Source organism: Thunnus maccoyii, chromosome 2 (genome assembly GCF_910596095.1).
Source record: "Thunnus maccoyii chromosome 2, fThuMac1.1, whole genome shotgun sequence".
NCBI classification, from domain to species: domain Eukaryota; kingdom Metazoa; phylum Chordata; class Actinopteri; order Scombriformes; family Scombridae; genus Thunnus; species Thunnus maccoyii.
In genome coordinates, this window is record NC_056534.1 from 35,947,574 (window position 1) to 35,970,587 (window position 23,014).

Below are 23,014 nucleotides of genomic sequence, written 5' to 3' on the forward strand. Positions count from 1 at the left end.
TAAAAAACTGAAATAGTGTTTTGACTGAAAGTTGAATTATAAAGTCTGTTGATCAGATACTGTAGTATCATATGGGTAATGCTGACTTCTATCAAAGTCAAGCCAGAGGGCAACAGGGAGGCCTTTGGCAAAACATAATTCAAACAAACAGGATGAAAAGAGATGAATTTGTAATGACCTGGCTGAATTGTACCTCGCAGCAGCAGCAGCAGCAACAACAACAGATGGTCAATGGATGGAAAGAGACAGGAAATAGGAAGAGATATAGCTGATGTGCTGATGTTGTGTGTGTGTGTGTGTCGCATGCTTAAATGTATTCAAATCTGTGTGAGTATGATCTATATTTACTGTCTCCACTTCCAAAAAGTCTCCTTTGGTTACAATAAGACCCTCAAGGCCACACACAGACACACTTCTCACAGCACAAACCAAAGGAGACCAGAAATGTTATTTCTAAGTGTGTGGTGTCCAGTATCACGTCCTTGTTTGATTCAGTTTCAACTAGTTCATCGACTGAAGGCTTCTCTGTTACTGTGTTGACAGACCTGCTATTGGATATCTGACCTGTGAGTGGTCTGTTAGCTCTTACTTAGCTCTTATTCCTATGACAGATGAGGCCAAAGGATAATGGAGACTGTAATGCAATTTGTACCCCCAGTGAATTTCATCTCGCTATGCTAGTTTTACACCGGAGTCTTTTTGACTGCACTGCTTATCCAAAAGGGGCCATTTGATACTGTTGCAAAGGCAGCATTTAGTGTACAGGAGCTGTGCTGGCAGCTGCAAACCACCATCAGACAGAAGTGTAAACACTGGATGCAGTGATTGAACTGAAATGAAAAACCAAAAACTGCACACGGAGTGGCTTTTTACACATGTGGGTGTTTTTGTCTGGTGATTTGACAAAAACGATCTTAACTCAAGGTCAACTTGGTAACTTTTTCTGAAACTTTCAACCTTATCTCTTGGGCTTCACCGAGACTGTTTGAATGTTGAATATGTTTGAAAGCTCCAGAATAAGCTTGTAATTGGAAAAATGAATTATTATTATTTTGTCAAACTGCTTTGTTCAAGGTCGAGAAGAAACCTTCCTGCTTTAAGTGCTAGCAATGAACCATTAGTACCATTAGTTTCCCATTTGCAGGGCCATTTCTCTGCATATGTATAAACAAATACAAAACAGAAAATCAAACTTTAAATATTCCACATTTGTTCAATTTAGCCTTCCTGTGTATTACAGCGACCATTAAATACACAGTTATAGGCTATAACCACAAATCAAAATTACACTGTCTAAATCTAAATAAAGGTGCCAAAATTAGTGCTGTTTTTAGTTTAACAAGTTTTAAGAGCATCCAACTGGTTTTGAAAGGGTTTTAACAAGTGTCTCTTACATTTTAACCCATAGTGGGAAATGCAATCCTTCCATTGATAAAATCACACCTGTAATGTTGCATGCATCCAATCATTTTAGATGCTATCTGCCACTTCTTTGAGGCTCTATAACACATTATGGAATAGCATGATGGGATTTCAAGTGTGCACTTTGCCTGGACATTAGTGCCCTTCATTAGTGTTGTTTCCATCACTGATACAATATCTGCCTCCATCCTTGTAGATAATGGAGAACTCTCATAGTTAAAGGGGCCTATTCAAAGAGAACCGATCACATTTCAGGGATGATAAGCTTTCTACAGTATTACTGTATTTAGGTTTGTTACACAGGTTTTCTTTAAAATGATGCCTTAGTGAGGTCCTAAAACCAGAGGATCCTTAATCCAAGAATGTGGGAGGCTACAGCACTTAAACAAAATAAAACTCAGAGTTGGTAGAGCCAGCCCCTGTCACCTCATGCATTCAGATTGCTAATTAACTTTTTTTGTGAGTGTACAAGTGTGTACAAACCACTTAAATAGATGTTAGGCCCAGGGCTCGCTTGTTAGAGCAGTATATTTCAGTCCTTCGCTCTATTGTCATGGCCTCAGAGGATTAAACAGATTATGTAAACAGAAAAAAAAAAGGAGTCAGGTCAGTTTTGTCAAGTGTTCAACATACATACATGTTATTAGAGATCTGCAAGATCTTGGCACAATTATAATTACTTAAGGTGCTAAACTGTTCTCTTCAAATTCAAGCAGAAGGTCAAAAATAAGCTCTCTCTCTGGTGTGGAAATGTAGAGAGTACTGCACTGAAGACAGGGGTATGAGAGGAAGAATATGTTTTAGAGGAGGAAGAAAATGAAGTATGGATGTCTTGGATGGGGCCTGGGCCAGTTCGGGTGACCATGTAGGTAACTATAATTGGATGCTGTTGCAGGTTTCTAGATTTCCTCCCTGGCTGCATATTCTCATATTTTCCTTCTATAATAGAACACCTTTGGTCACATTTTTTTTGTTTGTCAAGCCCCTGACTCCTCTCCTCCTGTGAAAACTCGACGTTGGACTGGAAGGTTGGGTGAGTATGACGACGACAGAAGCCTCAGTCAAACACTGTAGCTTCAATTTCCAAATGAGGTTATCAAGATCCAGACATGCTATGTTGTTAAGTGGCAAGGTATTCAATGAATGTGCTGTTACTTCCAAAAGTAAATATGTTCTAATGAGACATGTTTTAACAAATGATTAATTCCCAGAGATTCAAAATACTCGGAAGACAGGTGGAGGCTGTTTGCTGGCAGCAGGCTTTGAAATCATAGAAAAGTCATTTTTGTCACGTCAATAAAAGACTAAATCCTTCTCTCTCACTAAATTAAATTCATGTATACCCTCATCAGTATATTGTATCACACAACCAACTGCAAACACACTCGGGGACAGATTTAGAAAACGGCATAAATATATACTGCAGTTTTCATTGAGTTTGCAATCTGCTCGTATTTAGCATCTGATGCACTAAGACAGAAGCTCACATCACTACAAAATACAACTCGTGCGGTTTTACAATATTTAGCACACACTGTACCTAATTACAGCAGACAAACACATTCATGGAAAATGAAAAGGAGATGAAGTGATATATTAAGACAAATCAAAGACATGAATACATAATAACCCCTTTTAATATGTCTCCTCCTGATCCTCCCTCAAATGCATATGAAATGAGGGGAAGAGACACACCTGCTGCGTCTGTTTGATAAATATACTGTGTGTTTGGAAATGTGTCACATCTGCACCTGAAAAACAGGTGCAAAAGCCTTAAAATCTGGCCCTCGAGGTTCCATCGAAAGCAGAAAAAGCTGTAATTCATGATGATCGCTTTACCATCTCTGGTTATTCATTGAGGAAAGCCAGCAATAACATAATATATATAATCCATTTTCATTACGCAGCGCTGGAGCTCAGTCAGTCCTTTTGTTTGCCTGCAGATGGCTATCGGTCTTTCCCGTCTGTATGTCTGTCATAATAGAGAAGAGGGCGACAATGCAGCCAGTAAAGAAAGGGCTTGGATAATTGCTGTAATGCTAACAGGGATTCAGAAGAAAAACAGAAAGAAAGAAAGAAAGAAAAAGAAAGAAAATTGGGTAAGAAAGAAAGAAAAACACAGACTGTATGTGGTAACAGCTGAGAAAACAGCAGCACGACAGAACACAAGCATCTCTTTGGTTCTTTATTTTCCATCAGCAGCCTGTTCCTCCCATTCTTCTTCTCTAATCCCTCTCTTTTGACAGCTATTCAACCGTAGCATATCGCCAAGAGTGAAAATGATTTGTTTATTCTTGAAATAGACTTATTTTTTTTTTCTCTTTTGTTAAGGAACACTGAAGGACGTTTATTCACTGATGAATCTATAACTACCTGTTTTCAGGATGGTATATTTTTACTGAACCACAGCTGTTCATTAAATTTGCCCTTTGAGAAAGGTTGGTACAGTGTGAATACCCCGCTCACACCTTGTACAGAACAATTGAATAGTTAACTAAATTTGGACGTACTGCTAATTGGACACACTGTCCCTTTGTTAGGGGACGGACAATGTCAGGGTGGTGACAAGCAAACAAAAAAAGGATTTGTGGTTATGGTAAGGTAGGCCAGTGGGGTTAAATTAGACTTCAAAATATAATTATGAATACTGTGCTGATTTATATGTGAATTTACAGCCTTCCGAAGCTATTGTTGCATATTCAACCTTCACATTAAAGTATTTCATAAAAACTGCAGGTGTGTTTGCTACTTCTGCTGCTTTTGTGTTTCCCATGTAATCAGGTGCTGAGACTATTGTTTGGTGTTTTAGGTGTATGAGGAAAAGCAGAATACAAGTTAGTTTAAAAACATTGAGATGCACGTCACAGTATATAAAAATGCAACACAAAAGCAGAACATGTGATTCAAATTCAGCTTTCGAAACATAGAATTGAGTCGTACAGCATTTAGTGTACATCAAGATATCAAAACATGTACAAATCCTGACAAGACTCTCCTCCGAGATTCAACATATTGAAGACATCAGTGATACACACACTGGCACTCTCTCTTTCTCTCTCTCTCTCTCTCACACACACACACACACACACACACACACACACACACACACACACACACACGCACACGCGCACATTTAGGATGGCAGCCATCCCAGACACAATTCCAGTGCCATGCAGGGCCACACAGGAGTCCAATTACCCAAGGTTCTCTTGTCTCCTGGCTGGCATGTAGTCAACGAGCCCTCAGAATGAACACACACACACACACACACACACACACACACACACACACACACACAGGCGATGAAGAAGTTGCATTAGCATGAGAATACATGAATGAGGAACGGCAGGAGAGCAGCGTAGCAATTAATGTTTCATCTCTAATATCCGTTCAAAGACTATCGTACAGTCTTTACAGGAAGTAACCAGCTAAAAAAAAAAAACAGACTCATCTTCTCAGTTTTGCTCTGCATTTGCAGATGGTTGAGAGTGACACGGCACGGTCCGGTGCTCATGAAACATTTTCAACATGGCGCCGTCCACTGCTGACAGAGCAAACACTGGCGAAAGTGGAAATACAAAGACATCTGTAGGACAAAGTGAAAGCAGTCAAACTTTCCTCACATCGTTCTACACACTGTGAGAACAAGAAGAAAAACATGTTCGAGTGAGGGATCTTTAAATATTATTGATGATCCTTTACAAAATTGATCGAATTCATTTTACCCTAACACTTGATTTCAACTGACGACAACAAATCAACCATGATGCATCTTTTTATGACCCTTTGAAGTAGTAAATTAATTTGTCATCTCTAGTTTTCTTTATTTTTATTGTGTATATGTTGTTTTTTAATCGTTTATTATGTTCAGAATGTGTATATTGTGATTTGTACCTCTCTATAGAATAAACTACAGTGTACAGGAATGATTCATAAAAATGCAGCAATGGGCTTTATTTTTGACAGTTTTTAATGTTTTTTGGTGGGGGGCTGGTTGAATATAGATGTGTTTCAATGTGGATATGATAGGACAGGAATACATGTTTGTAAAGCATTTGCAAACTGGGCTGCAGATCCAGAGTTCTGTTGTCGTCTGAATGAGGAAAGTATTCAGTCATTGAATGCTTTTTGTGTGAGAAAAATGCAAATGACATCACAGTTTGGTCCGTAATTGTTGCTGTTGTGTTGACTGTGTGAAGAGCTTTGAGGAAATGTTCTTACTCAGTATTGAACCATGTAATCAATCATAAAAGACTTTCAACCACATGAAACAGCCCTTATGAGTTCACACACTTACCCTCCTATCTAATCTTATCAACATTCCCAGATTTCAGAAACAGTTTTAAAACCTTGTAACTCTTTGTTTATGCTGCATATGAACAATCAATAGAATCTCAGTGAAACGCTTTCTGTGTGTTTGCAATTTTTGTGTGTTTGTTACTAGTTATGCTTTCCGGTGCACGGGGCATTCAATAACACCGTGACTGTATCGATCTCTTAAGGAGCAATTTAGCAGAGGCGTTATTAAACGCACAAAAGCACAAAATGAGCAATAACACACAGTGTATTGCTTCTGGACAGCTAATATCTATCATTTTGCCCATAGGTCTATTACTGTATATGTGGTGTGTTGGTCAAGTGGTATAAAAATATCATAGAGATATTTCATTCTTGCTCGCTCCTGCTCCTCGGTCTGTACTCATTGTATTAGTTGCAATACATAGGTTATTGTTATATCTCTCTGTCTGGTCCCTTGTGTGTGTGTGTGTGTGTGTGTGTGTGTGTGTGTGTGTGTCCAAGTGTCACTGTGAGGTGAATAGACTGAGAGAACAGATGATCCATATTGGCCAAAGGGATATATGAGATGTGTTGTTTGCATGCAAGTGTCTGTGTATAATTTGTGAGTATATGTATTTGTACTATGTCAGATAACTTGTGTGTGTGTGTGTGTGTGTGTATTTGTGTGTGTGTGTGTGTTTATCTGCATGAGACAAAGTTGAAGGGCATTCCAATCAGTGCTGTCAGCTAATGTCATCCCTGCTTTCCTGGCAGTCAGAGGGCGAGACGGGTCAGCAAAGAAGGGGATGGTAGCAGCTGAGACTGTGACAGCCACTGCAATGTGTATGTGTGTGTGTGTCATTGTGTATATTCTACCATAAAAAGTTCTCAGAACATAACCGCTGATGGTTATGTTTGGCATCATATCCAGATTAAATCTAAATTTGGATTTTGACATTGGTGTGGACATAAAAGTGGTCCGCAGGAGCCTCCCTGGAAGCTGAGGCTTCTTGCATTTATGATAAACGTCTGACCGCAATTGCATGTCATCTAGAGCCTTTATTTATTTATAGAAATTGTAGCCAACACGCTCAAAAAGGGATTTTTTTTCTGTCAATATGTTCCTGAGACAATAATTACACAATTTTGATTATGAAAAACCAACAACATTACAGTTTAGATTCTGTACTTCATGATAGAACATCTAAACAAGCAAATGCTCATAATTGAAAAAACAGCGATTGACATTAAGGTTTTTAGTTTGTACTGAATACAAGAATATGTTAATTAATGAATTATGTAATGTTATATCACTAATGACTGACAAGGAGGCGGAGGAGGAGTTTGACAGAGACCTCTTCACTTAACTCCAGCAATATCTCTAATATATCAACATTATAGTAAATAAACTGTACATAATGTAGGGGAGCCCCTACAGGCATAACTTGGTACTGCAGTCCACATAACCAATAACCACGTATCGTATGAATGGAACCTGTTAACTGTTACCTTTTCAAACCAATGATCTGTAAATTTGTATTTACATCTGAACATAAACAACAACAACAACAATAATAATAATAATAAAAACACTGTTAACTATATATACTATACTACAACTATAACCATACTAAATACAAATAGCTCAGTGATGAGACTGGGATGACTAAAAGCAGCCTGACAGGGGTTTCAACTTGATCAAACAGGACTCTTACTTCAACTGCCATTCCTCTCATGATATTAGCCATTTCAGTATTAGATTTGAAAGTGTTTTTGGACTGAAACATGGCTAGTTGGACTTTTAGATTCTCCCTGTTTAGGTCCGTGTACTGATCAATGATGACATTCACTTCACCAGTCAGTAGAGTTTCTTCCAGTTTCTGCAAAATATCTAGATCTGCTTGGTTGAACCTCTCCTTAAACTGAACATCTACACAATCTAGCAGTTTGTAGAACTCTGTTCTGTAATGCTCCTCGGGTGACTTTGGAGTGTGCTGGCTCTTTGGTGAGGAGTCTGAATGGGCTCAATCCCAAATGAGTCAACCATTGGCACCGCTTTGTCAAAAACCTCCTGAAAGCTTTCCTTATTTCTTTTGCCTTGTAGAGTGAATCGGACATACTCTATTGCACTTCTCATTCCTGCAGTAGTTTCAGTCTTTTTTTGCAGGGACCTGTTCAGACACTCCAGCTTCTCAATCACTTCTAATGCCAAAAGAGGTCCAAGCACAGTTTTACCCTTTTCGAACCTCTCTGGCAGTCCATTTGCCCTCACACCTGTGTTAGATCCATTTGATGCCATCTCCTCCAAGCTAGATGAAACACTTTCATTCTCAGACAGCACTGCTCTGATAGCTTTTCCTTGCACTGTCCACCTGGTTGGGCACAGTGGTCTGAATGATGTCAACAGTCCTTCTGAACCTGCTGCTACTGCTGGCCTTGAATTTTCCAGACTGTTTGCTTAATGTCGCTAGCTCAAGGACCCGCTGCAAGGCATCACATATCAAAGGACTGGCTTGGCATGCAGACTGTGTGATCAAGTTAAGACAGTGTGTCCCACAATGCACACACAAAGCCAGTGGCTGGTGTCTCTTCAGTTCTGCTTGTGCTCCTGAATGTCTGCCTGACACATTGGCAGCACCATCATATGTCTGACCCTTTAAAGTAGACATGGGAATATTTAGCCTCAAGAGGACATCCAATGGTACTCTAGCAATCTCCTCTCCAGTAGTCCCCAAGACCTCATACAAACCAACAAAAACCTCATGTGGTACCAGGTCATGGTCCACATATCTAAAACATAAAGACTCTTGCTCTATTCCTGAGACATCTTGTGTACTGCAGAACTGTTGAAGAGACTGGATGGATGGTGCAATACTTCTGACATTACAATTTCCTAATAATTGCAAAATCTCATTTTGCACTGGAGGAGATGTATAGTCATGACGACAGAATAGCCAACTGGAGGAACAGGCATCATCCTTGGCTTTGAATTCAAAAGCTGAAATTCCCATCTTGTGTGTCACATGGCCTGGCATCTTCGTCTTGTTTTGTCCAGGCACTTGAGAGTTGTGAATCTCTTGGGGTTGCCTTTTTGAGCACTAACTGTGACCACATGATGGTGGGATTTACTATTCTGGTGGTGTTCAAAGCTAACAAGAGCATTCTTCCAGTTATGTATCCTTTGAGGAGAATGCAGGGTCTGCCTTTGTAGACAGTGTACTTTTCTTTATAGTGTATGTTTTCACACAGAACAGAGAATTCCCTAAACGGTGAGGCTATAGTAAAGCCATAGATACTGCTTTCACCAAACGTCTTGAAAATGGAAGAACCTATTTGACAGCTTTTGAACTGCAATGTATTTGGGGGTAAGGTTGGTTTGGCTTGACTTCAATGTCGAGAAAAACTCCAGTTCTACACTGGTCTTCATTGACATCACTCTCACTGCTACCCTCCTTAGAAATACATCACAGTATACAATTAGCCATTCTGTATCAACTACTGCATGTGAAAATACATCTACACACTGATGAGGCTAGTAACCTCTTATTTTATATATTTTATATACAGAGTGTAGTATTCATGTCCAGGATTTTAAAACCATGTATGGTTGAGTACTTAACAGACCTCTTAGTATACTAGTGCTAACCTCAATGTAATACAAAATAAACAGGCTATCTACATTTACTCTTATATTCACGTTGTTACAAGCCTAGGCCTCACCTCCTACTCTGTCTGAACTACTACCTGGAAGGATTGTTTCTGTCACCTGATAAAATAACATATTGGTACATGCCATATGAAGAGTGAGACAACATGTGCCTATTCAAAGCTCTCATTTCAAACACACAGGCTACTCAGGCATAACGGACACCCAATCTGTGACAACTTACTGTTGCAGATGCTCACCGGTAGCCTACTAAATAAACAAACTGTCATAGTGAAACACATTAACTGTTAGTATGAGGATGTTGTCTTCCTCACTTAGCCTACATGCACATCTAGTTGAGTTTTGGTGCTTCTTACAATCAGTTGTAGCTACAGTGTCTCAAACTGAAAAGCCAGTCCTATTAGCAATATTGGGTTGGGGAGGTGGGACTCATAGTAGAGAATGAGATCTGTTAGCCATTTGTGTACCAACGGACAACACTGGTTATATTTTAATTTTTTAATTAAAATTATTGCTAGCCAATTCAGTAGTCACTGGATATTGGTAGGGACATATCCCTACTGTCCCTACCAGACTCTATGACCTTGTTCTATGGCCTGGTTAACATTATTTTTACTGCTCCACCGTAGTTTTGCTTCATCTCAAGCAGAAATTTTTAAAAAAATATATTTTTTCTGGCACCTAGAGCTTTGTGGTTTGATAATTAACTTGTGTCTATTTTTCTCCAACTTCTTTTATCAGAGAAATTCTTGCTCTGACAGGTTGATCTCCTAATTTTGTTTTGACGTCTTGCTACCTGAACGCCCGCAATTAATCATGCATGCAAGTGAGTTCAAACGAGTGGTCTCAACAGTCTTCTCTGCTGCCTGGCAAGAAAACAAATATAAAAAAAACAATATGGTAATTCCTTGTATTTCCATATAGGAAAGTGGTCAAGCCAAGAGAGCACCTTCAGAGAATAAAGATAAAAGATGAAACAGACCTGCATGTCTAAAACTTCTTATCAGGATTGTTTTGCAGACTTCAACACAAAACCTCTGTTCTTGGTGTACAAAATGTGTACATGTTCGCACGCCTGACTGACGTTAAACAAATTCATAAACGAAGGGTGATGCAAATCAAACAGTGAAACCAAAAATATTAGTCCTAAATATCATGGGGGATGTTGCCTTGGTGTTGCATAAGGCAACATCAAAAAGTTTCTGCCTAGTAGGGTTGAATTTGGTTAAAAAGTTTATCACCGTGACATGATGACAAAATTGTGCAACACCAGCTTGATCCTCTTATGTGTGGACCCCGGAGGCAGCTGTACGCAGTATAATACTCCCATTTTAAGAGGACAAGTCTACTTTAAATGTCAAGAAGTTACCTGAGTGATGCGATTGTGTGATTGTGTGATTGTGCAAGTGTGGTTGCGTAGGTAGAATATTAAAAATTTCTGCCAGGAAAAGTGAATACTGTTGTAAATCAACATGTTCTTAATTCTCAACTCAATCAAATGAAAGTCGGGCATGCACACATACACACTCTCTTGCGCGCACACGCAGCGTAATCAAACACTCAAACATCCATGTAATCATCTCTTTCCACATCCGTCTCTGATTACACCCAGGGGATGGAAATCTGTGTATGTGTTGGCAAAGTTTCTGTTACTTGACACTCACACACACACACACACACACACGCAGATACGTACATACCATTCAACACAATCTTTTACACAAAAGCTCTCTCATGCACCGAGACACACACACACACACACACACACACACACATATATGGCACTGCTAGAAGCAGCTGACAGGCCCCAGTTATCAGCCAAGGCAGGGCGCGCTAGATAAGGAAGCCGCAAGGCATCATAAACACCAATACACAAAGAGAGAGAGAGCAGAGGGAGGGATGAATCAGAGATGAAAGAGGGAAGAGGAAAAAATTCAACACTCCTGTCAGAGATAATAAAATTCTCAGATGAAGAGCTACAGTGTAGAGAGGGAGAATTAGAGATGCATAGGAGGGGGGGGGGGGGGGGGGGGGGGGAGTAAAAGATGGGGGAGCAAGGTGAAGGAGAAATGACAAGTGAGACACTAGGGGTAAGAGAGAGAGAAAGAGAAGAAGAGGGGGAAAGAAAAGAGGGAGGGAGAAGATAAGAAGAGAAAAATTTAAATCAGGTAATACTGCAGAAAGATTAAGAGGTTGAAACGAGTAAAGAAAAGGGATTCAGAGGAGTGGGTGATATCATTTTCTGAGAAAGAGTGATGCTTACAATGAAGTGATAATAACAATGGAAAATTCACCTCAGTAACCTCCGAGGTTCGACTTTGGTTTCTAGTTTCACACACACACACACACACACACACACACACACACACACACACACCTCTCCACTGCATACGCACCCTTCGCTAATAGAGCCTGCTCCTGCTTTGTCTCCCAAGACGTCAGGCGGTCTGCTGTTTTCCCTACATCAGCAACTTCTGATCTAATCCCACTAACTCAGGAAGAATAAGAGTTGGCATTGGTTGTGAAGGAGGAAATCGAGGGAACTGAAAGGCACACACAGACGGATAGATGTGTGAGACCACACACGCACACGCCAATAACCATAGTAAGTGTCAGATTTTATTTTACAACAATGATTTGTAACATGTCATCCTGCCGATAAAGGTGGAATATTTCCAACAGGTCCTCACTTATCCTCCAAATAATGTCTTTTCAGGTTAAATTGACTGCACAGCAGACCAAGAGAGTAAATCTCAGGATACTCACATCGAGGTTTATTGCAACAATATGCATTTTGGCAGTGTGGCTCTGTTCGTTTGATGCCCTAGAACTAAACTGAGCAAACTGTCTCACAATACCCACCCAACACAACGTTTGATAATTATGAACACATTAAAAAGAAAGATTAAACATCACAAACAAGTGTAATGCCAATACAGGAGCAGGCTGGGGAGGTGGAGGTAGTTACATTTCTGAAGCAGCAAGAGCAGTTTATATAGACCACCTACTGCGAAAGGCAGGTCACAGACATTCATGATTGGAGGGTTTATGGAACATGTGACTATAAAGTGACTTCCATGCCTGCTTGAACTACAGCGAGGCTCCATGAAATGGGAGAGCTGGGTTCAAATTTACCATATATTTGATTTTAACTCGACAAAAACAGAAAAAGACAAAAAAGTTGTGGTTTCTGTAGGATATAGATGTTATAGACTCTCTTATATCTGCCTACATCAGACAAAAGGAGCAGAAAAACAATGTCGGCTTGCCTGTGAATAAGCTGTAGAGACGCTATGACAGCAGTGTCTGTCTGCACTGATACTGTAGGCATCCGCTGGAAGAACTGCCAGTGTGTTTTATAACTACTTTTCTCTCCTTGAGTTCACTTATTAACCAGAATTTGCCTCATAAACCAGAGACAGAGTAAGATGGGTCAGACTGATGTGCCCATAAAGGAAAAGGCTAAAGTTAGACAAAGTGGGAAATACGTAAAAGGTGAGAGAAAAGACGGCCATCTATTTAGCTTTAGCGAAATCAACACCTTTCTTCACTCAGCCTAATTTCAAGGCTGGCTGCCCTAAAATGGCCCAATTTTCTCCTGGAGAGGGCACAGAAATATCAGGTGTACTGACATCAGTTTGAGCTCGGCTTTGACAGCCTGTCGTTGTTTAAGTCATTAGGAGGAGGAGACGCCGACAACATCATTGAACAAAAATGTTTCGGGTTCTCGTGTTAACTCATAACAACTCCAAGGACGCCGAGCACGTAGGCACCAAACCCAATTATGCTTGACTTAACTCACATCAGCTGAACTCTCTTCTCAATGAAAGCAGAGATAACAAGGGCTCTGATATAACTAACAAGCACTGTCAAGCTTGCTAGAGTAAAATATGGATAATAAGAGGTTTCTGACCCCATTTTTAGCAGTGCTTGGCACAGACGTGATAAATTGGTGTCTCTGGTTTTGTCATTTAACTTACTTTAGGTTCTTCAGATAAAATTAAGTGCTCTAATGGCTAGATAAAGAACAGGAAGTTGACACTGACCTAGTATACAGATAAAACTGTGCTCATAATGAATCAATGATAGAAGTCAAAATAAAATGAAAGAAAAGGAAAATTGTATGAACTGTATGTGATCTTCCACCAACTGTTGCAACTAACTATTAGACATATCTATTGATATTTTCTGTTGATGCATGACTGCATCCTTTCCCAACATCAAAATTGATGACTATGTGCTCACTCTGCTGGTGATGCACGCTAATTAATCAGTAGCGGTCACGCTCCCCTTCTGAGAACCAATTAAGAACCATTATATGGTTCATAATCTTTCAAGCCAGGGCTTGTTATTTCTAATTTAAGGCGGCTGTGGCTCAGGGAGGCTGTGGTTCAGGAGGTAGAGGAGGTAGTCATCCACTAATCGGAAGATTGGCGGTTCCATTTCCAGCTCCTCCAGTCCACATGTTGAAGTGTCCTTGGGCAAGATACTGAACCCCAAATTGCTCCTGATGACTGTGTGTGAATGACTATTAGATTAGATCTCCTGATGAGCAGGTTGGCACCTTCCATGACAGCCTCTGCCATCAGCGTATGAACGTGTGTGTGAACGGGTGAATGCAAAAGAGCTTTGAGTGGTCAGAGGACTAGAAAGGCTCTATATAAATGAAGTCCTTTTATCATTTACAGCCTCACTCTACAGTATCTATGAGATTTTATGGGATCTCCCACTAAGTTAACCCACCTTTCATGCAGTTAGTTGCAAACTAACCGTTACAAACTAGTAGTGTTGAGTGCAGGAGTCTTATGGTGGTGGGAAGAAGCTGTCCTGCTAGTTAAACAAACTCAAACTAACGTGTTATTTGTTCAAAATACTTAGTACAGGATTCAAATGAACAGGGTTTTGTTCAGTCGCAGGGCCTCCACTACATCACCTGAATGACAGGTTAATGTTACGAATCAGCAGCCTCACCTACAGTATATCCACAAATCCTCCATGTACGGTGTTTAATGCAAATGTATCATTTCTCGGATAGTTTGGTGTCATAATCATCTGTTAAACAACGTTTGCTTTTTATCTGATATGTGTTAGCCAACAATAGCCTCGTTTACTGAGGGCAAGAAAGCTGGAACTCGTCAGATAGAACTACTATGTCAACATTTAAAGTGAGTGATCACAGAGAAAGTCGTCTTTAACTTTACTGCCACACGACCCCCATCCCCCCCCCCCCCCCCCCCCCCCCCCCCCCCCCGTCTGTGACTGCAGAGCTTCTGATTGATCAGCCTTTGTTGGGTCTCCTCTCGTTCTCTGTGATCACCTGTACTGTGTTTTTTTTATACAGATGAACTCACAATATAGTTGTTGTCATTTAAATCTTTTCATGTTTGAAATGTGATTTAATCTTGGCTCCTGAATACTACTCATTAAAAGCAGTCATTCTAAAGGTGATGAAACATCATTTTAGAATTGCGACGTTGTCTGACAAAAACAAGATAAATACAGGATGATGACAACAGCTGCACAGAGAAAGTTAGAGGCGACTGAAAGCTCTTCTTGCCCTTCGCTGGGCAGCTTATGTCATCATTTTGCAAAAACTCAGTTTTCCCCATTCACAGTGAAACACAGAGCCAGCGTTTTAAGACGTGCACACTGTAAAAGGTCTACTCTGGGGGGAGAAAGGTGCCTTTTTAGTACGGACGGAGGACTGAAACACAGAGAAAAAGATTTGGAAATTTAACTGGCTTAGTGTTGACGTACTCTAATACTACTGCTACACTTTATTTCAAACAGATCATTAGAGATGATATATTTAATTATCCCTACAGTAGTTTAAATTTTAGATTAAAAGATCACACCCCTGGGTTGAGTTATGATGGTTTCTAAAATTCTCCAGACCTGTGTGGTGTAAAGCCAGATGTGTTACTACAGGAGATTACACTTCCTCCACCTTCTCTTTTCTGTCCTTTTCCTTATTTCCTTTTCTGTCTCCCTTAGGCGACTTCTCATGAGAAATAAAGCTTGGTGAGGGAAAGGGGGGGGTTGATGAAGGGCTGATAATGTCGGTTTTACTGGAGCTCAATGTGTCCCCAGGCCTTGGAGCCTATTCAGCACTAGAACTCTCCTCCACTGCTTCCATTCCCCAGTAAGAGGAGATTGGAAAGCCCTCAGTGCTGGGGTCTGGGATGACAAAATGCACACACACACACACACACACACACACACACACACACACACACACACACACACACACACACACACACACACACACACACATACACACACACACACATCTCCTTACTGTACCTGTCTGTCCAGCATTACTTTTTCTTTCACTTTGTTCAGCCAGAGCCAACTGTTTTGGCCCTGCAGCTGGTGGTGGCCGACCCCTCTTAGCCTTTCCACACATACTCAGACAACTGCGGCCGTATAAAGACCGAGACAGAAACAGCCTTACCTCTTCACGCTGCACAATCGCACCTCTCTCTCTCTCTATCTCTCTTGGTCAGTCGCTGTTTTGTTTGTGCACACTAGACAAAATGACTTCATGGGGCAATATGGCTAATGGGAAAATGTGACTCTGCCCAGAGACAACATAAAAGATTAAGCACTATAGCTTAAGACTGATGTTTGGGTTTGGTGATATTAACAAATCAAATATTGTTTTATGTCAGACATTATGCAGATGACATCAGTGATGTGGATGTGAAGACTAATCAAAACAGAGACAAGTTCAGAGAATTTTGTCACTTCACTGTTTTGAGCGTTTAGGTAAGATAACAACATCATATCACTGTTGCCAAGATCGCAGATGATGTCTGGTCTCATATTACAATATTCACATCATTGCAGCATACACCGATTAGCCATAACATGAAAACAACCTGCCTAATATTGTGTAAGTCCTCCTTGTGCCACCTAGACAGCTCTGACCAGCTGATGTGTGGACTCCAAAGGACCTTCGAAGGTGTCATCTGGTATCTGGCGCCGAGACGTAAGCAGCAGATCCTTTAAGTCCTGTAAGTTGCGAGGTGGGGCTTCCATGGATCGGACTTGTTTTTCCAGCACATCCCACAGATGCTCGATCAGATTGAGATCTGGGGAGTTTGGAGGTCAAAGCAACACGTTGAACTCTTTGTCATGTTCCTAAAACCAGGATGAAAGAGGCCACTGTCATCAGGGAATACCGTTGTCATGAAGGGGTGTACTTGGTCTGCAACAATGTTTAGGAAGGTGGTACGTGTCAGAGTAACATCCACATGAATGCTAGGACCCTCTGCCAGCTTGCCCTCTTTCCATAGTGCATCCTGGTGCCATCTCTTCCCCACCAAGTAAATGATGCACATGCACCTGGCCATCCACATGATGACCAGGCCACCTTCTTCCATTGCTCCATGGTGGTGGGCAGCGGTCAGCATGGGCTTTATGTACTGTGTGTTCTGACACCTGTCTATCAGCCATTTGTACCACAGTGGCTCTTCTGAGGGATCGGACCAGATGGGCTAGCCTTCGCTTCTCATGTGCATCGATGAGCCTTGGGGCACCCATGACTCTGTCGCAGGTTCACTGGTTGTCCTTCATTGGGCCACTTTTGGTAGGTACTGACCACTGCACACTGGGACCTGCTGTTTTGGAGATGCTCTGACCCTTCACTCAGATCCTTACGCTTGCCCATTTTTCTTGCTTCCAACTCATCAACTTCAAAAACTGACTGTTCAATTGCTGCCTAATATATCCCAACCCTTGACAGGTGCCATTTAAACAAGATAATCAATGTTATTCGCTTTGCCTGTCAGTGGTTTTAATGTTTTGGCTGACTGGTGTATAACCCAGTAATAAAAATGTCCTGATGTTATACGGTACAAAAAATCATGACAAGGAAAGATCTACCAGCACACAGACACACCCATGCAACTACACCATGGATAGTGATAAATCAGCTAAAGAAACACGAGCATCAACTTGTCCTATTTGTATTTCCGAGTCCCAGTTGTGTAACACAGACCAATTAGAGGCAATATCATGCCGAGATGTGAGTCAAACAGCAGTAACAAAAGACAAAAGTCACCCATGGGCTACAACTGTTTTTCCCCTCAGTTCTTCAAATCTGAGACAAGAGATAAGGGAAGTCATTACCAACCGTGTGCTCTACTGTAGTGTGTGTGTGTGTGTCTGTAAAGGGTTGGAAGCATGGGTTAGGGCTGATGAAACGCTATAAAAATCTGTGAAGTTGTTAACAAGCACATTGATTTGAGCTTAGAGGGGAACAACTGGAGAGAGAAAGAGAAAGAAACAGAAGGACAAAGATGGAGGGGGGCCACACCAACAGAGATAGAAGGAGGAAGAAAGGTGAGGAGACAGAAGAGGAGAGGAGAGGAGAGGAGAGGAGGAGAGGAGAGGAGAGGAGAGGAGAGGAGAGGAGAAGAGAGGAGAGGAGAGGAGAGAAGAGGAGGGGAGAGGAGGGGAGGGGAGAGGAGAGGAGAGGAGAGGAGGGGAGAGGAGGGGAGGGGAGGGGAGAGGAGAGGAGAGGAGAGGAGAAGAGAGGAGGGGAGGGGAGAGGAGAGGAGAGGAGAGGAGAGGAGAGGAGAGGAGAGGAGAGGAGAGGAGAAGAGAGGAGGGGAGGGGAGAGGAGAGGAGAGGAGAGGAGAGGAGAGGAGAGGAGGGGAGAGGAGGGGAGGGGAGAGGAGAGGAGAGGAGAGGAGAGGAGAAGAGAGGAGGGGAGGGGAGGGGAGAGGAGAGGAGAGGAGAGGAGAGGAGAGGAGGGGAGAGGAGGGGAGGGGAGAGGAGAGGAGAGGAGAGGAGAGGAGAAGAGAGGAGGGGAGGGGAGAGGAGAGGAGAGGAGAGGAGGGGAGAGGAGAGGAGGGGAGAGGAGAGGAGAGGAGGAGAGGAGGAGAGGAGAGGAGAAGAGAAGAGAGGTGAGGAGAGGAGAGGAGAGGAGAGGAGGGGAGAGGAGAGGAGGGGAGAGGAGAGGAGGAGAGGAGAGGAGAGGAGAGGAGAGGAGAGGAGAGGAGAGGAGAAGAGAGGAGAGGAGAGGAGAGGAGGGGAGAGGAGGGGAGGGGAGAGGAGAGGAGAGGAGAGGAGAGGAGAAGAGAGGAGGGGAGGGGAGGGGAGGGGAGAGGAGAGGAGAGGAGAGGAGAGGAGAGGAGGGGAGAGGAGAGGGGAGGAGAGGAGAGGAGAGGAGAGGAGGGGAGAGGAGAGGAGAGGAGAGGAGAGGAGAGGAAAGGAGGAGAGGAGAGGAGAGGGGAGGAGGAGAGAGGAGAGGAGAGGAGAGGAGAGGAGAGGGGAGGAGAGGAGAGGAGAGGAGAGGAGGGGAGAGGAGAGGAGAGGAGAGGAGAGGAGAGGAAAGGAGGAGAGGAGAGGAGAGGGGAGGAGGAGAGAGGAGAGGAGAGGAGAGGAGAGGAGAGGAGAGGAGAGGAGAAGAGAGGTGAGGAGAGGAGAGGAGAGGAGAGGAGGGGAGAGGAGAGGAGAGGAGAGGAGAGGAGAGGAGAAGAGAGGAGAGGAGAGGAGAGGAGAGGAGAGGAGAGGAGAGGAGAGGAGAGGAGAGGAGAGGAGAGGAGAGGAGTTTGCTAGTGGTTTATTTCCGCTAACACAGACACAAACCGAATGATGCAGACTGAGCATACTTCTCATTTGCAAACTCTAGTTTTTAACAAAGAAACAAGCTGACACTCTTTCTCACATACCCAACACACACATGCACACACAAACATCTCCCAAAACTGATTAATGCTACAGTTTCCCTTGAGGTAAGAGCTACCTCACAACTCTCTTTAGGAGTTTCATAAACCTCAGCAGGTTCTCTTGAATAAAGACATCAGATGCATCTTCCTGTCATAACTCAAAGTATGGATATTTTTAATGGGAGATGCTTCCCTGCCGCACTTACAGCCAAGTGTATAATAATGTTTTGAGTCAGCTGCTTTACAAGTTGTTTCCCCCCCTAAACCTGCATAGTTGTTCACTTACACAACAAAGTCAGAAGGAACAGAAAAGTGTTAAAGTTATGAAATGAAAAAGGAGGAAGCAGCGATGGAAGGAAAGCGAGAGCAGCCTAATTGCTAAGAAGAGGCAAGGAAAGCAAGATTGAGGTTTCAAACAGGATATTCATAGTTGTGCATGTGTCCTTTGTGTGTGTGTGTGTGTGTGTGTGTGTGTGTGTGTGTGTGCTTATCTGCTCGGGGCAGGTATAATAAGGCGTCTCGTAGCCAGCCTGTGAAAGAGAAGGAGGTGAACTGAGGTCACTGACTCTGGTCTTTCTACTGGCTTCACTTTAATGAGGGAGTCAGGTTGATGGGGGGTGACGGAGGGAGAAGAGACATAGAGAGACAGAGAAGGAGGATTTATGAGGCACGGAGACTTTGAGTTTTCATGGACTTTACAGCAAAACAAAACAGGAGAAGATGTAGTAAACACCTTAAAAAAATGCCCACATGCATGTATTCTGCATATTGCATGAGTACTGGGAGGAAATACATGTTTTCCTAGCTGAAGGTGTGTAGTAAAGCATCGCTACAGACACCTCTAGACTATAACATCTTTGATCTGGCACTTTCAGACTCTCCCAGTTTACCACACAAATCATTTAACAAACACGTTCGGTCCACTGAGGTTGAGAAACAGATGAAAGCGAAGGATAAGAAACTGGCCAACAAAAGCAACAGGAGACGCTGTTAGAAAATAGAAAAGGGAAGGCAGGAAGATTCAAAGGAAGTGAAGTAGGTGGTGGTCAACTAGAGCAGACGCAAGTGTCCAACTGAGAGAAGCTGAGGACTGATCCAATTCTATAAGGTATTATGTAATCACAGATAGCTCTTTTTATATTAATCTCTTGGGTTATGCAAGCCATCCATCTCTGGACTGAAGCGCTAGACTTAGAGCAATGAGCTTATGATCCACATCCATGCACACACATGGATTCACATATGAAATCTTTCTCTTCCTATAAAACATCAAGACAGGAGACAGAATCATACACAGACTAATTGGTAGATCAAGCACATTAACATACACACAATGTCTCCATTGACCTGGCTGAAGGCCCAAAGGTAACACTTACTATTATCCTCCTCGCACCGAGACACCAGAGGCTCTACAGCCTTTTAATATTGATGACATGTCCAAATGATAAAAAAAGTCAAACTTCCCTTGGTACACAGGACTGATTTGTCTGGAGACTAATAGTCCTGTTGTGACATGTATATGGAGTAGGAAAGAAGGAGAGGGAAAAGCAACAACAACAACAAAAAAACAGAACCCCCAAAACCCCTCCAAAAACCATCATATGTCAGCGTGGAGGTTCAGTGTCAACAGTAAAGCTTAATCATTACAATAGAAAAACAGATGCCTGTTTACCTGCTTATCCTTATTTTGAAAGAGCTTAAACTAACCAGAGGATTTAACTCTGGGAAAGACAGACTGATACTGATTAAGATTCCTCTTGTTATGTGACTGGTTGACTTTGGTAGCTTGACCGTCAGAAGGAGAGGGTTAGCATGCAATGCTACAGCGGAAGGACAAAAAATGACTTAAACTCACAGGGAATGTAGCTGACGGTGTATAATCAGAGTATATCAAGAAGCTCCCCTCTGATATGACATTAGGGTCAAAATGAAACTTGGAATGGTCTGATAAAGGCGCAGAAAAAAAAATCACCCAACTCCTGCCCTCAAATGTAGATTTTATGCAGCTTTGCTCTCTTATCACCGAGGCAGCATGTTAATCTCAGGTGTAAATAAGGTCATAGAGTTTAAGACGATGTAACTGTAACGAAAAAGCAAGTTCAAACTGGCATAAGCATGATCAGTGCAAACTACCAGTCTGATATTATATTGTGACTATTATGCAACGTGTACTGACACTTTACTAATGATAGCTAGATAGCTAGATAGCTAGATAGATAGATAGACATGAAAGCAGGACTAAAATACAAAAAGCAGCTCTGAAAACTGTTGTAACCGGCCATTATACACTGCTGATTTTCTTTTTTAACAGGAATAGACAACAATGCTCCGATAGGACAAATAGGACAGATAAGACGTAAGAAAAAAAACACACACAAATATTAAGAGTCTGAGACCTTAGCTTCAGTACTAGACTAAATGATGTCAACATCTATATTTCAAAAGAATACCAGAACTAAAAACTTCTCACACTGTACACCTGAGAGCAAATTTAGAAAGACTGCCGTAGGCCTGCTGTCAAACTGTCCAATTTCTCAGGGACAAAAGAGACTCAAGGCTTTTTTTGGTTGCCTACTTCTTCTATCTCCTTTACTATAGCAGAGATGTTGATTGGCTGTTACTCTGTGTCTTTCCACCTCCAACCCCAACTAGTCCAAGGTCTGATCTCCATGGCAACTGAAACATTACCTGCAGGGTTGATTAGACTGTGAAACTTGACACCTCAAGTTGGAAGAGGAAGAGATAGAGAAGCGGCACAAGAGAGTGAAAGAGCGAGTCACAGAGATCATGAGACTGGACAGACTTTGTGACATTGGTTTTTACAAATAAAACTTGACTGCTGACTACTGATGTGAATGTGAAACTGTTGACTACTGATGACTATAATAAACCTCACGTTGGACCCTGTAATCAACCTTCAATTAAGTCTTACCTATTATTATCTTTTGAAGCCACCACACTGAAGCATAACACACAATGTGCCAGAAAAACAGCAATTTTTATCACATCTGCTCCCTGAAACAGCACATTGGAGCTACCGCACTCTCTGCACACAGTAGAACCGTCCATTTCTTTTTCTCCTGTGCCAGATTCTTTAATCATTCAGTATTACTGTGCTTTCAATATGTGACTTTACCACAGTGACAGGAAAAGGCACAAAAGGTGCTGACCATCCACCTTCACATTGACTGCAGCAGCTCTCTGGAAGCAGGTGGTGGGTAATGTAGAGCAGGCAGAGCTCCGTCTATTCTCACACTCACACTAATACATCTCAGGTGCCTTGCCAATCTAATTGGCACAGTATTCAGCTTCATTTCCATCAAGCTACTCGGTTAGCCCACGTTAAGTGCACACTCAGCAGAGATGCAAAAATCTGTATTGAATGAACTCAGGGTTTGTGTGCTGTTGTGTATTCGGCTTTGTGCATTAATGAAGGACAGTCCTAGATTCAAAACAAAGTGATGGCATTAACTGGTGAGCTTTCAAAAAAAAAACCCCATTATCTGCATATTTGAATAACAAGAGTCCACGCCCCAACTTCACAGATGCCAACTCAACACTTTCCCCCCTTACAGGCTTCTCCATACACATTTTCTCTTCAATCCATCTGCCCCCACAGTGACAGCCTCGGGGCTGAGGTACATCTTTGCTCTGTCACAGGAAAGGGAGATGATCAGTGAATGATTCTTTGTGTTATTATAACCTGCAGGCCACATAACAACACCACAACCCGCATTACTTTAGAGATAACTATTGGATACAAGATAGAAGAAGAGCAGCACAAAACAGGAACCAAAAGAGCTTTAAGTTCATTTCAATCATCAACGAGCTCATGTGTTGTACGGGTTACACTGATGAAAGCCAGAAGACAAAACGTGTTGGTCTCACAATAAAGTCATTCTTTGTTCTACTAGTTTATCTTTCACTCTCAGTATTGACTGTGAGCCATCCTCTATGTGCTCTGTTCATG

At 42.0% G+C, this 23,014-nt stretch overlaps 1 protein-coding gene and 1 long non-coding RNA gene across 3 annotated transcripts in view; one reads left to right on the plus strand and one right to left on the minus strand.

Annotated features, from left to right (window-relative positions):
* The window catches only part of LOC121906861 (alpha-1,6-mannosylglycoprotein 6-beta-N-acetylglucosaminyltransferase B-like), a 122,623-nt gene that overhangs the window by 27,628 nt on the left and 71,981 nt on the right, over positions 1–23,014 (minus strand). The gene's annotated exons all lie outside the window — the stretch shown is intronic.
* LOC121906871 lies at positions 1,366–3,502 on the plus strand. The gene is made up of 2 exons (XR_006098755.1): positions 1,366–2,287; positions 2,405–3,502. It is a non-coding gene; the product is annotated as an uncharacterized LOC121906871 (long non-coding RNA).